The sequence below is a fragment of the Lygodium microphyllum genome, chromosome 26 (genome assembly GCF_053477565.2).
Source record: "Lygodium microphyllum isolate KBCC chromosome 26, Lygodium_microphyllum_v1.1.10, whole genome shotgun sequence".
NCBI classification, from domain to species: Eukaryota; Viridiplantae; Streptophyta; class Polypodiopsida; order Schizaeales; family Lygodiaceae; genus Lygodium; species Lygodium microphyllum.
Genome location: NC_141160.1, coordinates 19,300,026 through 19,323,047, shown reverse-complemented (window position 1 = coordinate 19,323,047; position 23,022 = coordinate 19,300,026).

The window sequence follows — 23,022 nt, the reverse complement described above, 5'->3', positions numbered from 1 at the left end:
ACATGAGCTGAACATGAAATTTAGTGAAAAGTAAAATACAAAATTATCCCCAATAATACAAATTTGATATAGTGCATCAAGTAAAAGTAAAGATTTGTAAAAGCATTTAGCTAATTAATGCACTACATCAACTTGGTATCAAATCCATAATCTTTTATACCAAGTTGAGGCACTACATCAAGTGAAGGAAAAAATATTATGAAAGATCTTGATGCATTGTATCAACTTAGTATCGATTTAAAACAAAAAATTATACGAGCTTGATGCAATGCATCCAATTAGTATAAAATTAGAACAAAAAATCATACTAGCTTGATGTAGCACCTTAAATTACTATAAAATTTACCACAATTTTATACTACCTTAATGTAGTCTTGAGAGGAGAATGAAGCATCACAAATTTTATCCCCACTTGCATTGCATTAAGTTAGCATACATTTAAAATAGAAAATCATACTAATCAATGCAATCCATCAAGTTTTTATAAAATTAAAACAAAAAATCATAGCAACTCGATGTAGTGCATCTAGTTAGTATGCAATGTAACACAAATGTATGCCAACTAGATGTAGTGCATCAAGAATACAATGAACTATCAACATTTTCAACCCCACTTTATCTATCATGTCAAGTGTGGAAATAAATTTGCACAATTTTCAATCGCTCTTGATGCGCTACACTAAGTGGAGAATAAAAATCACATGAATCACAACATTACTTCATATATAATGTGAAAGACCACTGCAATAAGGCCAATTGTCAAGAAAATTGGATGCAATGTATTAAATTGGTGATAGAATATATATTTCATATAAAATATATACTAGATATATAGATTACTTATGTATCAAATGTAGTTTAGCAATTTTGATGAAAAATATATACAAAAAGTATGAAGATAGAATAAAAAATTAATTAAAAATTCCAATATTTTATACCATAAAATAAATTGTATAAGAACTTATTATTTTGATAACTCTTGAGCATGAAATGAATAATTTGTTAGATAGTTTTTTTCACAAAAATATATAAATAAAAAGTCATATATATATATATATAGTTGTAATCTTCAAATTTATTGCAAATTTTAATATTTAACTTAATAATTTACATGGAAGGCACAATTAGTTAAAGCCAAAAGAATATGTGTGCCTTATCCTAAGCTCTTAAGTCTGGTGCTTATGCCTTAGGTTTGTTTATGTCCTTTTGAGAGCTAGATTTTAGGAGCCGATTCGGGCTTGAAGCATTTGAGGCCATTTTTGGAGCAAGAAGTGCTTGAGAAGCGTCAAAGACCAAATTTTCATGAAAAATCAAATGGTAGTGAATGGCTGAGCTAGAGTTTTCGTAGATGCATTTCGACTTCAAGAATCTGATGCAAGTCTTGGTTCGTCGATCGGAGGTCGTTTGATGCTCTATTTAATCCCGGCAAGTTTTGGTGTAGTAAAGAAGCACTGGATTTGGGAGCCAAAAAGTGTGCGGCAAAGGCCACATTTATAGATTTCGATGCTGCGAAGCTGTTTGTCTAGACGAATCTAAAATCTATGTTCATTTGCCCCCTCAAAACTGAAATATCGACTTGTGGGACAGTGTAAACACAAAAAGATGAATCAGTTCTTTTAATGTTTTAAACCTTAGGCTTAATAAGAAGCCTCAAAATCATTCAAAAATTGTTAAAAACAAAGAGGGAACGTCAATGCACCTCCTCAAATTTTCCCGATGCCTCTCCGATGCACACCCATTTGGAGAGAGAGAGGGAGATTCTCAATCAGGGCAGAGAGACAAACGAGATGGTTGTAAACTTGTGCGCGTTTTAATGGAGGATTTCAAAATCTGATTTTTTAGACTTTCTCTCTCCTCTCTCATCTCTCCTCTTGTGGGCTGTTCATATGCATCAATGAAAGAGAGAAGAGGGAGGGGGGTGATGATGATTTTGAAGCAAAAGATGTTGATGGAGCGGTAGAGGACGTAGATTGTGGCTGGAGAGTATATCTGAGAAAATAGGGAAGCGTCAGCGACCTCTCAAACTTGGGATATGTGCTTTGAACACACAGGTTTCTATGAGTAAGTAGTCTTTTTCTTTGTTTGATGAAAGGATAATTGAAGGAAGTGATTGATGATGATTGATCTTGGTTACGTATGTTGAATTATATTTCAAATGAAATAAAACACCAAAAATTTTGATGTCATGATAACTTTTCCTCAAACCACGTAAAACCCACAAAGTGGTTTTTGATGAAATCATGAAAATTGGGGGTTTTAGTAAGTGTTTTGAGTTACCATGGAGTAAAAATGAATATAAAAATGGGATTGAGTGATTTTGATTAGTGGGAGATCACAAGCCTAATTTTTCATAATTTTTTAAGAAAATAAATAGGAAAAAATAGAGAAAAAATGAAAAAATAGGTTTTTATGATAAATAATTAAGAAAAAATATTATTAATGTTTGTGGATGTTAAGCAAGGTTGAGGCAGGAGGATTAAGGCTTAGCTCATCCTTTTTTTAAATGTTTTAGTGTGTTTTTTTAACTTTTCATATGAAAAAATGACATACAAATGAACCTTGAACCTATGCAACGTGGCAAAACCTAACCGGTTAGGGGGAAAAGAGATTATAAAAGTGAGATATTGCTGAAAATATATAAAATTATGATTCATTTGGTTTATGTATAGCATATAGGCCGATAAAAATTTAAATTTAAGGAGACTAGTAGCACAAGGAAACTTGGTGCTAGTCACTAGCAATGCAGCAACGAGTAGATCGAAAATCATTAAAGGATTGTTTTGCACACCATGTGGCTGATTTCTAATCATAGAATATTTTTGCACAATGTTCATACACTTCTACATTTTTCATGCCACATGGTATAAAACCTAGATACATAGCACTTGATTGCCTTATAAATGACCAACGTGGAGTGTGTGAGGATTCCTAGGCCGTAGGGTAGATGAGCGGTTCCTTGGGGTATGTTTAGTGAGGAAATATCAACTCTTGGATTGTTCAATATACAAAAGAGTGTGGTTTGTATGGTTGTTCTTAATGTTGGAGCAGCGCATCAAGGGGCCAATCCCCAAGATGTAGGAGAGCTATTGTAAGGCAGCGGTGCTTCAATTGACAGGTTGCCTCCTATGTATGTGATACATGGTATATTATACCAATGTGTATGGGATCTCTCTTTGAGGAGTAGGCGAAGGAAAATTTTGGACTATGTCATCGTATTACAAATGCAAGATCGATATTAGAGCTTAGTATAGCGTGTCCCTTAGACGCTCTTGGCCGTGAGTGTAACAAGCGGGATAGAAACTGACTAGGGTTTAGACACCCTATCACACTGACCAGGTATTTAAGGTGTAAGAGCGCTAGATTAGGGAAACCAGTTTTTATCAAGATCATACTCTTCACCTTCATCTCCAACTTCCATGGCTTCCTCCTCCCTTCTCTCCTCCCTTCTCTCTTTCTCTCTCTTCTTCTAGTCTTCTTCCCTCTTCTTCTTATTCTCTTTCTCTCTTCCTAGCTCTCCTTCTCTCTCCTCTCAGCTTCTTTCATTACAAGTGGTATCAGAGCTTTAGTCTTTGGTCCTTTTCCTCTTTCTCCTTCCTTTTTCAAATCCCAAAAACCCTAGTTACTCAGCTTACAAGTACAGGTACAGCAAGAAGAGATGCAATTAACTTCAGTTTTTTGGAGCATGGAGGAGCTATGGCTGGAGACTCAAACATATCTAGAGGTAAAACCGACAAAATAGTAGGTCGTCACTTCTTTTCATGCAAATTTTAAGGGTTCGAGGCCAAGTTTAGAGTCTGAGGAGTTGGAAGAGGGAAAAACCTCTGTCACTTTTTGCCCTTGTCCTCTCTCTCTCTCTCCCTTCTCCCGCAAACTGTCATGGCTACTAGCCCAAAGAAACCCCAAGATCTAACTTGAGGGTACTCCCCAATATCAACCATCCCCGGAACTCTTTCACTGATACCCCAAGCTACTGATCAAGTAGTGGAGTGGGGGGAGTTGCTGCCCATAAGGCGTGTAGGACAGCCCCGCAATTTTCGGCACATTTTCCATTGGCTGCCCTACCCCTCCCCAGCCCTCCTACCACTCTTCCACTGCTACCTAGCCACTCCTGGGCATTGATTCAGCTAATCTCTCTCTTCCCCCTTGGCACTTTTGATCCCGGGATTCAACCTTGAGGATGGACAATAGCGGACTGTTTGACACAGTTTGGGATAGCCATGGATCCTTCAAGTTGAAGCCATCCTTGACCTTGAGAGCTCATATCCCACAGGAACTTCAACCCATGAATGATTTTTCTTGGCTGGATGAAGACATTGAGTTCAGTATGCATAGGAGCCTTGTGGGGAGCCATGAAAGCTTCACTTGAAGCTTTCTATTCTTGAAGCTCAAGCTCAGGGATAAGCATGGGATCCTTCTTCATCAGCAGGAGCATTCAAATGCTGAGGTACTCTTCCACGGATGCCCAGCCAACAACCAAACTTGATCAATGGAGCAGGTGGCATCATGATGATTCATGCTTCAACGGTCGTCCCAAGCATTAAAGAGGTATGCCATTCTGATCCTAATCTCTCAATTTAGCCACTTGCTGAGCTTAATCCATTGTTGGAGAGATTCAAGATTGCATACAAGCATCATACCTCTTTCTGAAATTCATTGTAATGGTTGACATTAACCCCCTATCTTGTCTTGTGATCTTGAATGAATAATAGCCTTTGTAAATTGGGTTAGTAGCAACCAAGACTACCAAGGTAAACCCTACCCCAACCTCTATCATTCCTTGCATCTCATGAAAAGGCAAATTGTCTTCTTTCCAATGAATCTCATGCTGATTGCTTATTAAAAATGTCTGCCATGTATACTCTGGCTGAGGAAAAAGGCCAATGCCAGGCGAGGTGGTAAGACAAAAGAGAGGTGACCCTTCCTTACCACAAGACCCTAAAGGGGTGCACAACCCAGCCTAAGGGGGAACTATAAATAGGATACAGACCACTCCAAGACAGGCACTATAAATCCATTACAGAAAATTCTGGTCATTTTTTGTCATAAAGGTTAATAGCTCATCTCAAAGAGGCCGTTGTCCCTCTGACTTGAGCCCAAAACCTCATCAATCGGAGTTTCCTACAAAGAGTTACGCCCCTTTTACTGACAGCAAGTCCTGTGGACTGCATCCAGATGGCTGGCCAGAAAGACAAAAGTAAGGCCTAAGAGGAACTCTAGATGGAGATTAGAGATTCTCGGATATCCATGAATGAGGAACCAAGCTCGGCGCAAGATTAACATGGTGACACATGGGAGGAAGTGCCTGAAATGGACCCGCATACCCTTCTCAATCACACCCTCTACCAACATGAGCTCCGTCATATGGAACGCCACAATGATATGGTCACCAACCACTGCCAAATGATGTCCAAGTTTGATGAAGCGATCGAGCACATGGCTATCCCAAACTCAAAGACACAACAGACCTTGGAGCAACTCACTGCTCTTGTTGCTCAATTAGTGACCGCTTCATCCCAAGACAAGACCAATGACTCTAGACGTCCTCCACATCAGGAACTGTTGCAAGGCCCACAGGGTATACTTGGCGGTAAGGGAATTTCCCCTTCTACCTATGAGATTGGGGAAACCTCTCATACGCATGATGAGCCCCTATTGAATTTCCTCATCCACCACACCGGCAACATCCACTTGAGGCCTTCTCCCACCTTGGGTCAAATTTCACCCGCTCTACCTAGGAGCCCCCATGCACCCCATATGAAACAGCCCCATCAAAGACAATATGGTACAAATGGCTAGTCTGGCAATCTTGGACAACATGGTTATAATGGACAACATGGGCTTAATGCACCACATGGGATGTATGGACAGCATGGCATGTATGGCCACCATGGGCTACATGAACAGCAAGAATTTCATGGACAGCATGGCCCCCATGATCTTCGTGATAAGGTCATCCTAAAAAAGTACAATGGGCAATCCCCCTCATCATCTGACCTGGAAGAATGGACATCCAAGTTGGAGTCCTACTTCAACATCTACCCCCTCACTGATGATCAGAAAATACTTTTTGCTTCTCTTCACTTGAAAGGTTTTTCCCACACTTGGTGGCACTATATCAATGGGGAGATTAATTGATTGGGAAGATTTCAAAATGTATATGGTCCAAGTTTTTGTGTCCCTTATGGAAATACACTCTTGACCAATGTAACCTCACTGTACGTGACTACACAAATCAATTCATGAACTTGACCATGTATGTGGAGAGCATTAGTGACGATGCTAAATTGCACAAGTACATCTATGGGTTGTAACCGAGTCTATCACCTGATGTCATGGCCCAAAAACCTACCACACTGTTTGATGCAATTGAATTGGCTGAGAGATATGCAAGAAAGTACCGTAAGAATGAGCATTTTCAACAAGGTGTTGGACCTCCCCACATTCCTTCACGATCAACCCCATATGGAGGTGGTTCTCAAGGCACTTCTATGCCCAATAATAGCCCCAAAGTACCCACTTACCCCACCTTCCATGCTGAAAGAAAAATGGGCACTTTGGGACAGCATCAGGCTCTACTGTTGAAAATAGGTATGTTGAACATAAATAGTCCGCTACATCACCTTCCCATGGATCCAGTAGTCACAATGGTTCATCTCCCCAGATGTTGTGAAGGAACATAAAGAAAAGGGCCTATGCTTCAAGTGTGGAGATAAGTACACTGTTGATCATGCCTCCAAATTCCTGTACAAAGATAGCTAAGGTCAAAGTTCATAGCATGTATGTCATGGAAGATTGGCACAATGAGGAGGATGACCTGCCCATTGACCAGGCTGAGCCCATGAAGGATGTTGATCATGAGAAGTTCTATGACCCGGAGGATGGGTTTCCCTTTGACCTGGGCTGTGCTCCCTCACAGATACTTGATTTAACATCCCACCCACCTCCCACTTCCCTTTTCTTGATCTCCTTGGATGCTTGGATGGGTTCCTACAGCCCCAGTACCCTTCGCATTCAAGGCAGTATCAATGGAAAGCATGTTTTAATCATTGTGGATAGTGGAAGCACTCACATTTTTGTCAATAAATCAACCATTGATCGGTTCAAATGTACCCCTATGGCATTAGACCACCCCTTGAAGATCCACTAGCAAATGGAGAAGAAGAAATCAGCACACATGTATGTCCCACAGTTTCCTTATGCCTGGTAGAAAATTATGTGGAACTGGTTGATCTGATTGCCCTAGATATGGGCCCCATTGATGTTGTCCTGGGCTGTGATTGGCTGAAAAAATTGGGGAAATTTGCTATAGACTTCTCTTAGCTTTACATGGAGTTTATGATGCATGGACAGCCTATCCACCTGAAGGGAGTTCAAGATCATGCTGATTTTTAGCTCATTACAGCAAAGTAACTCAAACGGGAGTTTAAGAAATTCTCACAAATCTTTGTTTTGCAATTGAATAAGGACAATTCTGATTAGCCCTCTGCAGTATCTCATGATTCTGCCTTGCAAGCCTTACTTGAGGAATACAATGACTTATTTCAGATGCCGGCATCCCTCCCTACCAAGAGACAAGTGGACCACCCACTTGACCTAGAGCCCCATTCCAAGGCAATGAACAAACCCCCCTATAGACTCTCCAAGTGTGAGCGTGAAGAGGTTGAAAAGAAAATCAAGGAGTTGTTGGAGATGGGTTTCATTGAATCGAGTTCTTCCCCCTATGCATCCCCTGTCCTCTTAGTAAAAAAGAAAGATGGCTCCTTTCGCATGTGCATTGACTACAGAGATTTGAACAAAATTATAGTGAAGAACCGCTACCCCATACCATGGATTAATGATTTGCTGGATGAGTTAAAAGGGGCATGCTTTTTCACAAAGATTGACTTGCACTTTGGCTACCATCAAATTCATATGTAGGCAAGAGATGAGGTCAAAATAGCCTTCAGGACTGATCGTGGACTTTACCATTTTCTTGTGATGCCTTTTGGGTTGACTAACACCCTTGCCACCTTTCAAAGCCTCATGAACAAGATCCTACAGCCCTTTCTGTTCAAGTTCATGCTTGTTTTCTTTGATGACATCCTCATTTACAGCAAGTTATCTATGGAGCACTTGACACACGTTCGGAGGGTGTTTGACACATTGAGAGAGCATCGACTCTTTGTTAAGGAGAGCAAATTCATATTCATGTAGACATCTTTGGAGTACTTGGGACACATTGTGACAAAAAATGGTATACAGGCTGACACAAAAAAGGTGCAATGTATTAAATATTGGCCCACTCCTTCCACCACCACTTCTTTGCGTGGCTTCCTTGGTCTCTCTTCATTCTACAGACGCTTCATTAAGCACTATGACACCATTGCAGCACCTTTGACTGATCACTTGAAAAAAGAGTCATTCTTTTGGGATGCCACTACGGATCATAGCTTCAAACATTTAAAGGATGCGCTTACTTTAGCCCCATCCTTGTTTGCCATGACTTCTCTAAGCTATTTATCATTCATCGTGATGCCACTGATTGGGGTATTGGTGCAGTATTGTTGCAAGATCATGGTGTGATTGCATTTGAAGGCCGCAAGCTTGATGAGAAGGAGATGTAAATGAATGTACATGACCAAGAGATGTTGGCCATCCTCCATGCCATTAAGAAATGGCACCACTATTTGTATGGCAGTCGCTTCCAAGTAAAAAGTGATCACCAAGTCCTCCAATACTTCTTGACTCAGTCTACTTTGACTCCTAAGCAAAGGCGATGGGTGGCAACCTTACAGAAGTATGACTTTGACATCTCACACGCGTGGGGCAAGGATAATATTGTGGATGATTCTCTCTCTCAAACGTGGGCATGCAGAGTGTTCTCTATCTCAGAATTGCACAATGATTGGGTTGAAGAGCTCCAAGAGGCTTACTTGTTAGATGATAATTTCAGCCACACATTTCAAAAATTACAACATGGGGTTATGGTTGAAAACTCCCAATATCAGCTCAAGCATGGCCTTATTTGGTCCCATGGCAAGATTGTCATTCCCCACACTTCCCCCTTCACGCAGAAGATCACGGAAGAAATGCATTCTTGCCCCACTTCCGGTCACTTGGGTGTTTTCAAAACGTATGACAGGATTGCCAAGAGCTTTCATTGGGAAGGCTTATGGAGGACGTCAAGGACTTTGTGACCAAATGTGTTCCATGCCAACAGAACAAGGATAGTACACTCAGGCCCGCTAGCCTCTCTTGTAGCCTCTCCCTATCCCTAAAGGGAAATGGACTCACATCACAATGGACTTTATCACTGTCCTTCTTGCAACTAAGAAAGGGCGGAATAGTATCTATGTGGTAGTTGATCGCCTCACCAAATCTACCCACTTTATCCCCACTAAGATCCGATATACTGCCTCTCAGGTGGCCACTCAGTTTATGGAAAATGTCTTCAAGCTGCATGGCTTACCACAAGTATGTTAAACAGTGCGTGAGGTAGACGAGGAATGGAGGAAGAGAGAGGAGAAGAGGGACACAAGACACCGAAAGTGGAACCCTAGAAGTGTGTCAACTGAGCACACATGATAGGAATATATAGAGGGGACCTGGGGCGCTATATATAGACAGACTATATATAGCTAACACCCCTGCTCAAATAAAGGTCCCTTACTATGAATGAAAAAAAAAACCCTTAGGGGCTCAAGGGAAAAACCCATAGCTCTATATAGGCCTACTGTTATATTAATATTTAAAAATATAAAATTACAAAGTTGAACTTACAAGAGCCTATTCATAGGCATCAAAGGAGCTACATCACTCGTGAATTACAACATCAATGGAGAAGGAGCTACATCACTCCTGAATTACAACAGCCTATGTAAAATAAGGATAAGCGACATCACTGCAAAAGATAAAATCTCCAAAAATTTCCTTCAACTGAACTTGGGATGTAAGCAGTATATCTGTTACATCAAAACTTAAAGAAAAACGTTACAGTGTTATTAGAACAACACAAGGTTTATAGAGATGGTTCGCGACGCCACTCTATAGACAACATAACACATGTGGGATCCCATGAACAGAACATAAATAAAACAATTTGTCATTTGCTGGAATATAGATGCCCATCAGCTGGAAAGAATATAAACGAAATAATGTGTCATCAGCAGAAAGAATATAAATGAAATAATGTGTCATCAACTGGAATATAGGCCCTCATCAGCTGGAAAGAATATAAACGAAACAATGTATCATCAACTAGAGTATAAATGCTCATCAATGGAATAACAAATGAGGACGATCATCATGAAGCATGGCAATATCAACATCTATGCTCATCAATGGAATAATGAACGAGGACGATCATCATGAAGCATGGCAATATCAACATCCAAAAGTAATGTTGATGTTGGAATGTAGAGAGAGAGAGAGAGAGAGAGAGAGAGAGAGAGAGAGAGAGAGAGATATATATATATATATATATATAGAGAGAGAGAGAGAGAGGAAGCTTATTTGCTAAGTGGCTCTTTAGGCTACCAGGTTTCTAAACAACCTCTCTGTAAATACAAAATGGACTTCTTAGCATCGAAACTGACTGAGTTCATATAACCCGGTGCTACAGGTTGGAATTTGATACCACAATTGTGAAGATCAACTGCAAGGCTACTTTGGTGACCAATTTTCCCAATACTTTGAGTCCTTCTACACTTGAGTCTTGCGCATTGTTTTCCTTTGTCATGCTTATTCTAATGACCTACAAAAGCAAGAACATAGGGATTTGATTTTCCAATAGGACAAAGTCACATTCGACAAAGTCCTGGATGTGAATGCTAAAATGCATTTTCCCCTTAATGTTAATATTGGTTGCCTTGAAAGGAGCAATAGAAGATCAACCAAAATGAGTCTCAACAATCCATGGCTCTCTCTTGCCTTTTCTTTCTCTGAGACAGATGCACAGGCTAGCTTGCAGTACCACTTATAAGCCAACTTAAGAACTATGAAGATCAAGAAAGCCTGTGCTTGTTGGCCCATGCCAAATAGAGAGAGAGTTAATACTGGCCCAACGATTCCAGACACAATTTGGGATCCTTATTGAGAAACTATGCCACTTCAAGCAAGCTTTCATTGCCAAGACATAAATCCACCACCAAGGGGAACTTTTGGGTAGAATCTAGAAGAAGCCCATATGTTCACACAGATATCAAGCTTCAGGTTCGGGATCCCAAGCAATGCTCCTTGAGCGTTAACAAATATTGGAAGTCCTCTTCTTGCAAGGATAGGGAAGCCCTTGATTAAGTAGCAACAAACTAGAAAGAGCAACATTGTTAATGAAGCCAGATGTAGGAGCTACTAGCCCTGCAGTAGTGGCAACAAACCAAAAAGAGCAGCACTATTAATCAAGCCAGATGCAGGAGCTACTAGCCCTGCAGTCTAATTATCTACAATAGCAGCTTTCTACTTTTGCCCTTCTCCAAGCTTACAAGTCATCTGGTGTCCTTCCACAGTCTTCATAGGCTCTTCTAGAGCATGCTTAACAGACGCTGTTGATTTATAAATAAACAACGCATATCCTTTTGACTTACATGTCTACTTATCAATGTCAAGATTGTGGGAGAGAAGGAAGGAGTCTCACTTGTAGCTTTCTTGCTTGCACAATGGGGGAATACATACAAAGGTGGAGGCTGAAAACAATTTTCCTCTTCTTAGTTGAGTAAGCCAAAAAGAGCTCTAATACAAAGAAATAGAAGAACCCTATATATGGGTCTCAAACCAAACTCAACTAACTAAGGTGGCATACTAACTGAGCCACGAACTAGAGTAGATAAGGATACCTGTCATGTAGCTATTATTCACGGGCGGTGTACCAACCGCATCTGCAACTGACACGTCAGTGACATAAATGCACAATGGTCACCCTGGCATATCACGAGTGGAGCTCGATATCTCAACACTCCCCCTCGAGCTCAATCCCAATTCCTGCACACCAAGCAGGTCTTTGAACTTGCGCAGTTTCTCTGCGCCCAATGCCTTCGTAAATATGTCAGCTACCTGATCCTCTGTGTTGACATAAACTAGATCAATAAGACCTAGTAAAACCCTCTCCCGCACATAGTGATAATGCACCTCAATGTGCTTTGTTCTAGCATGATAGAATGGGTTATTTGCCAAGTGTATACTACTCATGTTGTCACAATAAATGAAAACTGGCCCATCTGTAGGCTGATGCATATCATAAAGTAGCTTATGCAACCAAGCTACCTCGCATGCAGCCATTGCTGCACCCCTGTACTCAGCCTCTGTGCTGGACAAGGCAACTGTAGTCTATTTCTTGCTGCTCCAAGTAATAGCAGCACTCCCAAAAGAGAACACATATCCACTGGTAGATCGTCTATCAGAAATGCTACCAACCCAATCAGCATCAGTGTATCCATGCAACTGTATCTGAACCCCAGTCTCATAGAATAGTCCATACTGCAATGTGGACTTCACATACCTGAGTATGCGTCTAGCCGCATTCAAATGCGGTTTCCTTGGAGCCTGCATAAACTGACTTAGCAATCCAATAGAATAGCTCAAATATGGCCTGGTAATAGTCATATAAATCAAGCTTCCTACTATGCGTCTGTACATAGTAGGGTCTTCCAGAAGCTCATCTGCATCTGCGCTCAGCTTCACATTCTGCTCCAAAGGAACTGAAATAGGCTTACAGCCTGTCATCCCATATTTGGACAACATGTCCAATCCATACTGCCTTTGCAAGAGCTGTATCCCACTTGGTGATCTAATCACCTCAATGCCCAAGAAATAACGCAGCTCTCCCAAATCCTTCATCTCAAACTTTTGCTTCAATAGCATTTTCACATGAAGGATATATTCATCACTGTCACCTGTCATAATCAAATCATCAACATAAATGACAAGTAGCATAATACCTTTCTCTGTTTTTCTCACATAAAGTGAGAAGTCTGCCTTGGAAATCTAAAAGCCAATAGTGACAAGATATTGTTCTATCTTGTCAGACCATGCTCTAGGTGCTTGCTTCAAGCCATACAATGCTTTCTTCAACCTGCAAACAAACTCAGGATGAACAGCATGCACATAACCTGGTGGCTACTCCATATAGACCTCTTCTTGCAAATCACCATGCAAGAAGGCATTCTTTACATCCATCTGATGTAAAGACCATTCCTTTGATGCAGTCATAGCAATGACTGCTCTTACGGTTGCCATCCTTGCAACCGGACTAAATGTTTCTTCATAATCAATGCCATATGTTTGTGCATACCCCTTGACTACTAATCTTGCCTTGTATCTGTTCATAGAACCATCTGCATTGTGCTTCACCTTATAAACCCACTTACAGCCAATTGCATTCTTACCTTTAGGCAAAGGTACCAATTCCCATGTAGCATTTTCTTCCAAGGCATCAATTTCTTCATCCATGGCTTTCTCCCATTTTTCTTTTTCCATGGCTTGCTAAAAAAAAGTGGGTTCTGGTTCCTATATCACTTTGACCATATATGCATAGTGAATGGCTGTAAATCCATCATATTTCAGCCTATCCACAGGATACCTAGCTCTGGTAGACTTGTGCAAAGTAGGTTCACTCCCAGATGCTCTCAAAACATCCCTGGTCTTCCTTACTCCACGTATAACAATAGAAGGAATAACCAACTCATCATCAATGCTCTGTTCTGAGCCACTGGATTCACCATCCACATAAGAGTGACCTGCATTCACATCAAACATGGGCTGATCTACCTTCTCTTTTCCTTTTCGTGATACCTGCATACCACTATCTGCATTGCTTTGAGAAGATTCTCCAGATCTCAATCTGCCTGTCCATGGCGAAGAATGTGAACCACTCCTAGAGGACGCTCCAAGTCCACTAATATCTTGTGACTGCTGCTGTGAATTCTGTGCAGCATTATCATTTTGTGCATCTACATTATCAATAACATTTACTGGTTTATACCAGCTACTCATCTCATCAAAAACAACATCTCTGCTCACTGTAAACTTACGAGTAGAAGGGTTATAGCATCTATACCCTTTTTGCTGCAGAGAATAACCAATAAAGATGCACTTCTCAGCTTTTGGATCCAACTTGGATCTCAACTCATCTGGCACATGAACATAGGTAATGCAACCAAAAATCTTCAAATGAGAAATATCTGGTTTCCTACCAGTATACCTCTCCTCTGGAGTCATCCCATGTATTGCTGCAGTGGGAGTCCTGTTCATTATGTAGACTACTATAGCAACTGCGTCAGCCCAGTAAAAATCTGGCAAGTCTTTTTCGTTGAGCATGGCACGAGATACCTCTCCAATATGCCTGTTTTTCCTTTCTGCAATTCCATTTTGTTGTGGGGTATGACTGCATGAATATTGCTGCTTTATGCCATGCTCCTGCAGGAACCTTGCAAACTCATTTGAGAGGTACTCTCCCCCTCCATCTGACCTTAGGCATTTTATTTGCAAGCCTGTTTCTTTTTCAACCATAGCTTTAAGAGTTTTGAAATGCCCAAACACTTCACTTTTCTTTTTCATAAAATACACCTAAAATTTTCTGCTATAGTCATCAATAAAAGTGACAAAATAATGACAGCCTCCAAGAGATGCAGCTTTAGTAGTCCACACATAAGAGTGTATTAATTCCAATGGCTTGTTACTCTCTTGAACATGTCTAGGAAATGGTTTCCTTGCATGTTTTCCAAACTGACAGGCTTCACATACCTTATGCATTTCTACAACCTTGAATTTAGGCAATCCTGCAACAATATTTTGGGCTTGCATTGATTTAAGTCGCTATACATTAACATGACCAATGCGTTTATGCCAGATATCAATATCTGCAACTACACCGGTCCCATGTGCAAACATTGCTGCACTCAATTCAGGCATGTCTGCATCCAACGTAAACATTCTGCCCTTCTTCTTCCCTTTTGCTATCAAGTGACCTTTATTTTTCATATCCTCAACAAAGCATCCATGAGGATTAAATCTGACCTGCAAGCCCTGCTCAACCATTTGACCAACAGAAACCAGATTCTTGGTGATATTGGGGACATGAAATACATCGGACAGGTATTTCTTTTTCCCATCCTGCATAGACAAAGGAATTTTTCCAATCTGCACAATAGGATGTGCAGTATCATCACCAGTCTCCACAAATCCTGGTTTTTCCATTTTCCTTGCATCCTCCATCCATTCTGCATGACCTGTCATGTGGTTTGATGCACCTGAGTCAACATACCACACATCGTTGCTTTCTTCTGCACTTGTCACAGAATTGTTCATGTGCTGCACCATAAACAAATGCTCATTTCTGTCATCACCCTGTCTACTAGAAGATGCATAATTCCCTTGTTACAATTTTCCATTCATGATGTCATTCTGCTTTTTATAGCAGTCTTTAGCCATATGACCCATTTTACCACAGTAGTAGCATTCAACATTGCTGTTTGCATTTTAGCATTCAACATTACAATAGAAGCATTACATAACTTTCCTGGCTCTCTCATGCCATACTTTGAATGCCTGCATTTGTTGTTGATTAGGAACATCAGGAAGAACTGGTTCTTCTTCATTTCCTGCAACAAATTCCCAATATCCTTTTCCCATAAGGAAATTCGTCATTCTAAACTTCCATGCTTGGAAGTTGTTCTTGTCAAGCTTTTCAGTTACAATCTATGAAAGAGAATCAGACGCCATTATAGAATACTGCAAAAAATTATGTCACTGCAGAGAACACAGCTTCAGCCTCACAAGGGCAAATCTGTAGAACAGTGGTCGCACAGCATAAAACTAGGCCTTTTCCTGAGTGCATGCAAAAAACTTCCGCCTCCAAAACAAGCACCGAAATGGCCTCAAATAAAAAAAACAGGGTATACTTCCGCAGCATATACTGCCCTCTTCCTTCACCGTGAAGGGCGTCTCAACCTGAGACAATGCACTCTTGCAATTTTCGGTTGTGCTACCTGCAGAGATCTGCTCCCAAAATAGAAAATGAAAGCAACACTGCTCCTCTTACCAGAACACCGCGAGCTTGGCTTGCTTTCTTGAGATCCTTACCATGAACAAGGCTCTGATACCATGTCAAGATTGTGGGAGAGAAGGAAGGAGTCTCACTTGTAGCTTTCTTGCTTGCACAATGGGGGAATACACACAAAGGTGGAGGCTGAAAACAGTTTTCCTCTTCTTAGTTGAGTAAGCCAAAAAGAAGTCTAATACAAAGAAATAGAAGAACCCTATATATGGATCTCAAACCAAACTCAACTAACTGAGGTGGCACACTAACTGAGCCACGAACTAGAGTAGATAAGGATAGCTGTCATGTAGCTATTATTCACGGGCAGTGTACCAACTGCATCTGCAAACTGACACGTCGGTGACATAAATGCACAACAGTCACCCTGGCATATCACGAGTGGAGCTTGATATCTCAACAATCAAACCCTAGAGGACCTTCTTCAATTTCTCCGTACTTGGAAAACGCAACCAGAGCTTCTCAGCTAGCATGTCACGGGGGACATTCGCCACATAAATATCGCACACTAGTCGATGCTGCCTGTGCAAGTTGCGATTAAGTGAACGAAGGCCCCCCAGATGCAAACTGACAGACACATTTGCGGCCATCGATCTTCTTGCTAGGCTCACCGAGGTAGAAGGTTCTGGAGATGGAGGAGAAAACAGAGGAAGGTCTGGATCCATGTCTGGCAGCAACGGTCAGGTCGCTACGAGGAGGGGGCAAGGTTGCCAGGAGGTCGCTACGAGGAGGAGGCCCGGCTGTGAGCGTTCTTGCCTTATGCTAGTGATGGTGGAGACAGAGGAGCCTCCTGGCAACGAACATAATGGGAGAGACAGAGGGGGCTAGGTTACTATGGCTGACGGCAGGTACAAAAAGGCAAGATACTCTTAGCTACCGACCTGTGCTTGATCTGATACCATGTTGAACAGTGCGCGAGGGAGACGAGGAACGGAGGAAGAGAGAGGAGAAGAGAGACACGAGACACCGAAAGTGGAACCCCAGAAGTGTGTCAACTGAGCACACATGATAGGAATATATAGAGGGGACATGGGGCACTATATATAGACAGACTATATATAGCTAACAAAGTCATAGTACATGATCGGGATGCAAAGTTTATGAGTAACTTCTAGCAGACAGCTTTCACCTTCGTGGGGACCGAGCTTGCTCCATCCACTGCGTACCACCCTCAAACTAATGGCCAAATTGAGAGAGTGAACAAATGGCTTGAGACATATTTGAGAAACTTTTGCCATGATGTACAACACAGTTGGGATATGTGGCTTCACTTGGCTGAGTTTGCATATAATAACTCCACACACTCTAGCATTGGAGTTTCCCCTTTTGAGGCCTTATATGGGTATAAGGTTCCCCTTCCCACAGTCTTGTTTACTGATAAGATCAAACCTGAGAGTCAAGCTGAATTGGATCACATGCAAGCTTTACTTCAGCAATGTAAAATGAATCTTCAGAAGGCCCAAACACACATGAAACTCTATGCTAATGAAAAATGAAGGCATTTGGAATTCCAAGAGGGGGAATTGGCCCTTTTGAAAGTGCCTAAGTCGTGCTACTCAACTCTCAAAGAGGGCAGCAACAACAAGCTAGCCCATTGATTCTATGGCCCATACTGAATCCTGAAGAGAGTTGGCAACTTGGCCTACCACTTAGAACTCCCCCCTACCACCAAAATCCACAATGTGTTTCATGTCAGTCAGCTAAAACCCTTTGTAGGCTCCTCATTGGACTATGTGGAAGAACTTCCCCCCATAGATGAAGAGGGCATCACTCAATATGTCCTTGAAGCAATCATTGGGCAATGAGATAAGCACTTACGATCCCGATCCATCAAAAAAGAATACCTCATCAAATGGCAAGGCCTACCCTTGGAAGAAGCCTCTTGGCACCCAACAACCATCCTCAATGAATTTCCCTACCTCCGTGAACTCCAATAGCTGGAAGACTAGCTGGTCGTTCCCCAAATTGCCTCAATGAATTTCCCTACCTCCATGAACCCCAACAACCATCCTCAATGAATTTCCCTACCTCCATGAACCCCAATGGCTAGAAGACTAGCCGGTCATTTCCCAATTTGCCCATCCTCTGCTCACAAACCCGCAGACTGCACACTGTTTTAGAATAGTTTTGTACTTACTCAAATCACATGCATGTGCATTTTACATAGACTAAAAGTATTCCTCATAAGATTCGTTTCGACATATGGTGCACCCTATTTGGAGAATCCTATCAAAAGTTATGACTATTTTACTTCAACAGACCGGTTCCAGACTGCATGCTGTCCCTAGTCTCTCCACACCTAATCTTCATTGTCAAAGGGATCTGAGTAGTATTCTGTAACCCTCCCTTAGCCCACCCATCACTCCCCTCTATTTCTCCTTGTTTTTGAGGGAAAAAACCTTTCGAGTGGGGATAGATTGTAACAAACGGGATGCACACCGACTAGGGTTTAGACACCCCATCACACTGACCAGGGTATTTAAGATATAAGAGACCCAGATTAGGGCAATTAGTTATTATCAAGATCATACTCTTCACCTTCATCTCCAGCTTCCATGGATTCCTCCTCCCTCCTCTCCTCCCTTCTCTCTTTCTCTCTCTTCTTCTAGTCTTCTTCCCTCTTCTTCTTGTTCTCTTTCTCTCCTTCTCTCTCCTCTCAGCTTCTTTCATTACAGCGAGGCTGTGTGGGGTGTCTTGTATGTCTTAGAGGTCTGGCTAGTGCTAGAGAGCCATTGTCAAGCCCATTTTTGGTCCCGAACCCTTTACTCAGTCGACAATCAACCATATTATTTCAAAATACTGACAAGAAGTAAATAACTTGTGTATGTCCTTTACTTGGTACAACAATCAACTATATTATTGCAAAATACTCACAAGAAGCTAATAGCTTGTTTACAATACTCCCTTAAACAAATCCAATGGTAAATGAAATAGAGATAATCTTAAATGATCAAGGATACAACAATCAACAGATCAAAAATTTTAAAAATAATACTCATGTAAGATCAATAATGTACCAACTTAGAGATCATTATGCTTGTGATCAAAATCATTTGTATAACAATCATGACCATGGTCATCAATATCATTAAGATGATCATACCCATGATAGTCTATGATCAACAAAGTTGTAATAGCATAATTAGCATCAAGCTTATCACAATACCATAATGAAATGGTCATCAAAATCCAAACCATGAAAAAGAAGAATACTAAGAGATGATGATAACCATAATCTTATTGATGAAGTTAGAAACGACTATAATGATTTCAATCTCGATGCTTGATAAATTTAGAAGTAGTTGGATTACAAGTGGACCATGGGTGGCGAAGTCATGATAAAAGTGATACAAAATAATACCAAGGTGGGTAATAAAGTCTACCTATGATACTGCAAGTATATTCATATCCATAGCATCCAACATCTCAAAAGTGATAACAACATATCCAAGTAAGAATCCATTATGAACAAAGTGAGAAACTCTATGAATAGCCCACAAGCAAAGTAATAGCTTTTCTAGCTTAGTGCTAAAGGATTATATCTAGATGGATGTGATGTATTTGAGGATTTCCATGGTTATTCATAGTGACTATGATGCATTTCAAAGCTGCCATGGTCATAAAAAATATCATGTTAATGGTTGTGAAGTGATGTTGATTATGATGTTGGCTAGACATGAGGAAAAGTAAATTGAATAATTTGTTGTAACTTTGTACACTACAATCAACTTATTAAAATGGAAGAAAATTTTATAGGAAACTTCATGTATTACTTTAAGTTAACCATAAACTTGATACATTGCATCAAGGATAGCAAAATAAAATGATCCCGTCACGGCAAATTTTTTTACCCCGCCCCGCGCACGTGCACGGGACGGGGGTACGCGCCCTTGCCCCCCACCCCTTCCCCCCACCTGCCCACCCCATGGGCCCCCACCCCTTTCCCTAACTGCCCACCCCTTCCCCCCAACCGCCCGTTTGTTCTTCTCTCTCTCTCTCTCTCTCTTTCTTTCTCTCTCTCTCTCTTTCTTTCTTTCTCTCTCTCTCTCTCTCCTTCCTTCCTCCCCCGCCGTGCTTTTTCTTCCCCCCCGTCCTGCCCCAGCCCGCCTGCCCTTCTTCTTCCTCCTCCCCTAGCCCCCCAGCCCACCTGCCCTTCTTCTTCCTCCTCCCCTAGCCCGTCCGCCCTTCTCTCTCTACTCCTCCCTACCCCCCCGACTCCCTTCCTTCCTCCTCTCGCCAGCGACCTCCCTCCCTTCCTCCTCTCGCCAGCGTCGTCCTTCCCCCCTCCTCTCGCCAACGCCGACCTCCCTCCCTTCCTCCTCTCGCTAGCGACCTCCCTCCCTTCCTCCTCTCGCCACAGCGCCGTCCTTCCTTCCTCCTCTCGCCAGCGACCTCCCTCCCTTCCTCCTCTCGCCAGCGCTGTCCTTCCCCCCTCCTCTCGCCAGCGCCGACCTCCCTCCCTTCCTCCTCTCGCCAGCGACCTCCCTCCCTTCCTTCCTCCCGCCCGCGCCGCCTCCGTCCCTCTCTCCCACCTCCAGCCCTCTGCCCGCCCCGCCGACGGCTGCCGCAATGCCTTGCTCCTTGCCGCATGCGCCACTGTGACACCGCCTCGCTGTGGCCGCCTTCTCCCTTGTCCCCCGCCGTACTGCCCTCAACGACGCCCCTCTGCCCCTTTCCTCGTCCGCCGATTGCCTGCGCCCCAGCCGCCGACGACGCTGCCGCCGCCACTACGTCCGCCTCTGCCGCCCAGGAGCCGCTCTGTCGCCGACACACTGCCTGCAGCCTCCCTCCACGCCGCCACCACCACCTTCTCTCCCCACCACCACCACTAACCCTAACTGCCTCCTCCACTAACCCTACTCCGGTTAGTCACTAACCCTAACTAACTTAACCTAAACTAACCCTAGTTAGTTCAAACCTAACTAACCTAACTAAGAACACTAACCCTAGTTAGTTTCCTAAACTAACCCTAGTTAGTTTCCTAAACTAACCCTAGTTAGTTTACTAACCCTCCCCTAGTTAGTTGACTAACCTAACCATAGTCACCTTAATTACCTAACCATAGTTAGCCTAGTTAACCTAACCCCAACTTAACCTAGTTGACTAACCCCTACCTAGTTAACTTAACCTAGTTGACTAACCTAACTTAGTTGACTAACCTAGCCTAGTTGACTAACCTAAGCAACCTTGACTAACTTGACTTGACTTGGGCAAACTAACATGACTTACCCCACTAACCAGACTTAACTGACTTATGCCTCACTGACTTATCTGATTAATGTGATTTCGGTGATTTAATTAATCACTACATTAATTTATCCATTTAAAAAAATTCAAAAAAATTTCTAAAAATTCCTTTTGCCTTTTTCCAATTTTTGGGAGTTTGTCCGCTGGCCATTACCTACCCTACAATTTCTGAAAATTAAATATTTCCTAATTCATCCCCCAAATTGCCAATAAATGTAGAAAATTCATTTAAAAATAGTACAAAATTCTCAAAAAATTCTAAAAAATTCTCAAAAATTCCCCTCATCTCCCTTGATCATTTTCCATTTATTCCACCATCAATAATCACAACTTAACACCAAAAATATAATAATAATAATAATAAAATAAACATAAACAACCAACACAAACCAAATCCACACATCTGCTAAGGTGTTGTCGTTGTTGTTTCATAAGTGATCTTTACTTTTCCTTTACTGGGTTCACTTCTTTTGGGAGACTCTTCCGTGCGCATTCCTGCATTACATACACACCCCTTCCAGGTATTTATTTTATGTGCTTTTATTTATTTTCATTTCCCCCTTAATCACAAATTAATTGTTAAAATGAATTCTTTAATTCACCCACAGTTTCCACGCGCATTTGCGCTAAACACACATACTTTTTAATTAAAATAAACCAGCCGTTCACTTAGCACGCGCTACGTGCGCTACAGAGGCACTTTAAAATTTTAATTAAAAAAAACCAGCCGTCACATGAGCACGCGCTGGCAAAAAAGCGCTCCACATCACCTTAATTTGTAATCAATGAATTGCATTTAGAGACCCAGTCGGGTATCGAAGTCCGGGAATCGAATAAAAGTACCGCTTCACCTAATAATTGGTAATTTAATTTATAATAAGGAACCGCCGTTTTCTTGCTAAGGTTTATCACCTAATAAAAATTCACCCATTTTTAATAATTTATTAAAATCAACCCTTCATTAAATTCATTCCCCCCTCACTGCACTTACTTCCCCTTTTTAATGAAGCGTTTCGAGGGATGGGTATGCGCAGTCATTAGAGTTATTTTCCATGGTCCAGTCTTGGTTTATCACAGATATAGTCTTGATATGTGTCGGATGTGGTCTTATTTTGGTTTCCTGTCTTAGTTACGGTTACGGGTACGGTATGCAGTTTTTTTTTTCTTTTGTTGCCTGATACGGGGTTCTAGGTGTTTGTCTGATGCATTGCATGAAGCTTTCGGTCGCATTTGTCTCAAGGTCATGTCAAATTTTTTCTAGGATGTGGTTTGCTTGGGGTTAGTTGGTCGTGTCACGTTTTATTGGTGATTCTCTTATCCTTGGTTTTTGTCTGTTGCTTTGCAGGCATTCTCCTTGATTGTCTGTGTTTGTGGTGTGTGTGTAACCATCTGAATGGCGCCTTCTCATGCTCCTCCCCCTATCCAGTACGTCCCATTAGTTAGTAGGGATTACTCTTCCCTACTTACTTTTGAGCCTCTTACGAAGGCGGGACTTGCTGCTTTTGTGGCCACTCCTTTTCCATTGCTTCCAGAGGATCCATCGTTATGTGATGAGTTCCTGGCCTCTTACAGCACGAAGACAGGCGTAGTCGAGGGCATGTCTATGACTTTGACATCTCGAGGCTTAGGGAAGGCTCTGTCTTTACCCTCCAAAGGAGAACCTTTTGTGACCACTCGTCAACTCTTCTCTAATGAAGAGATTCTCAAGCTGTTGCAGAAGCAGACAAGGGAAGTCCTTGATGTTAAGA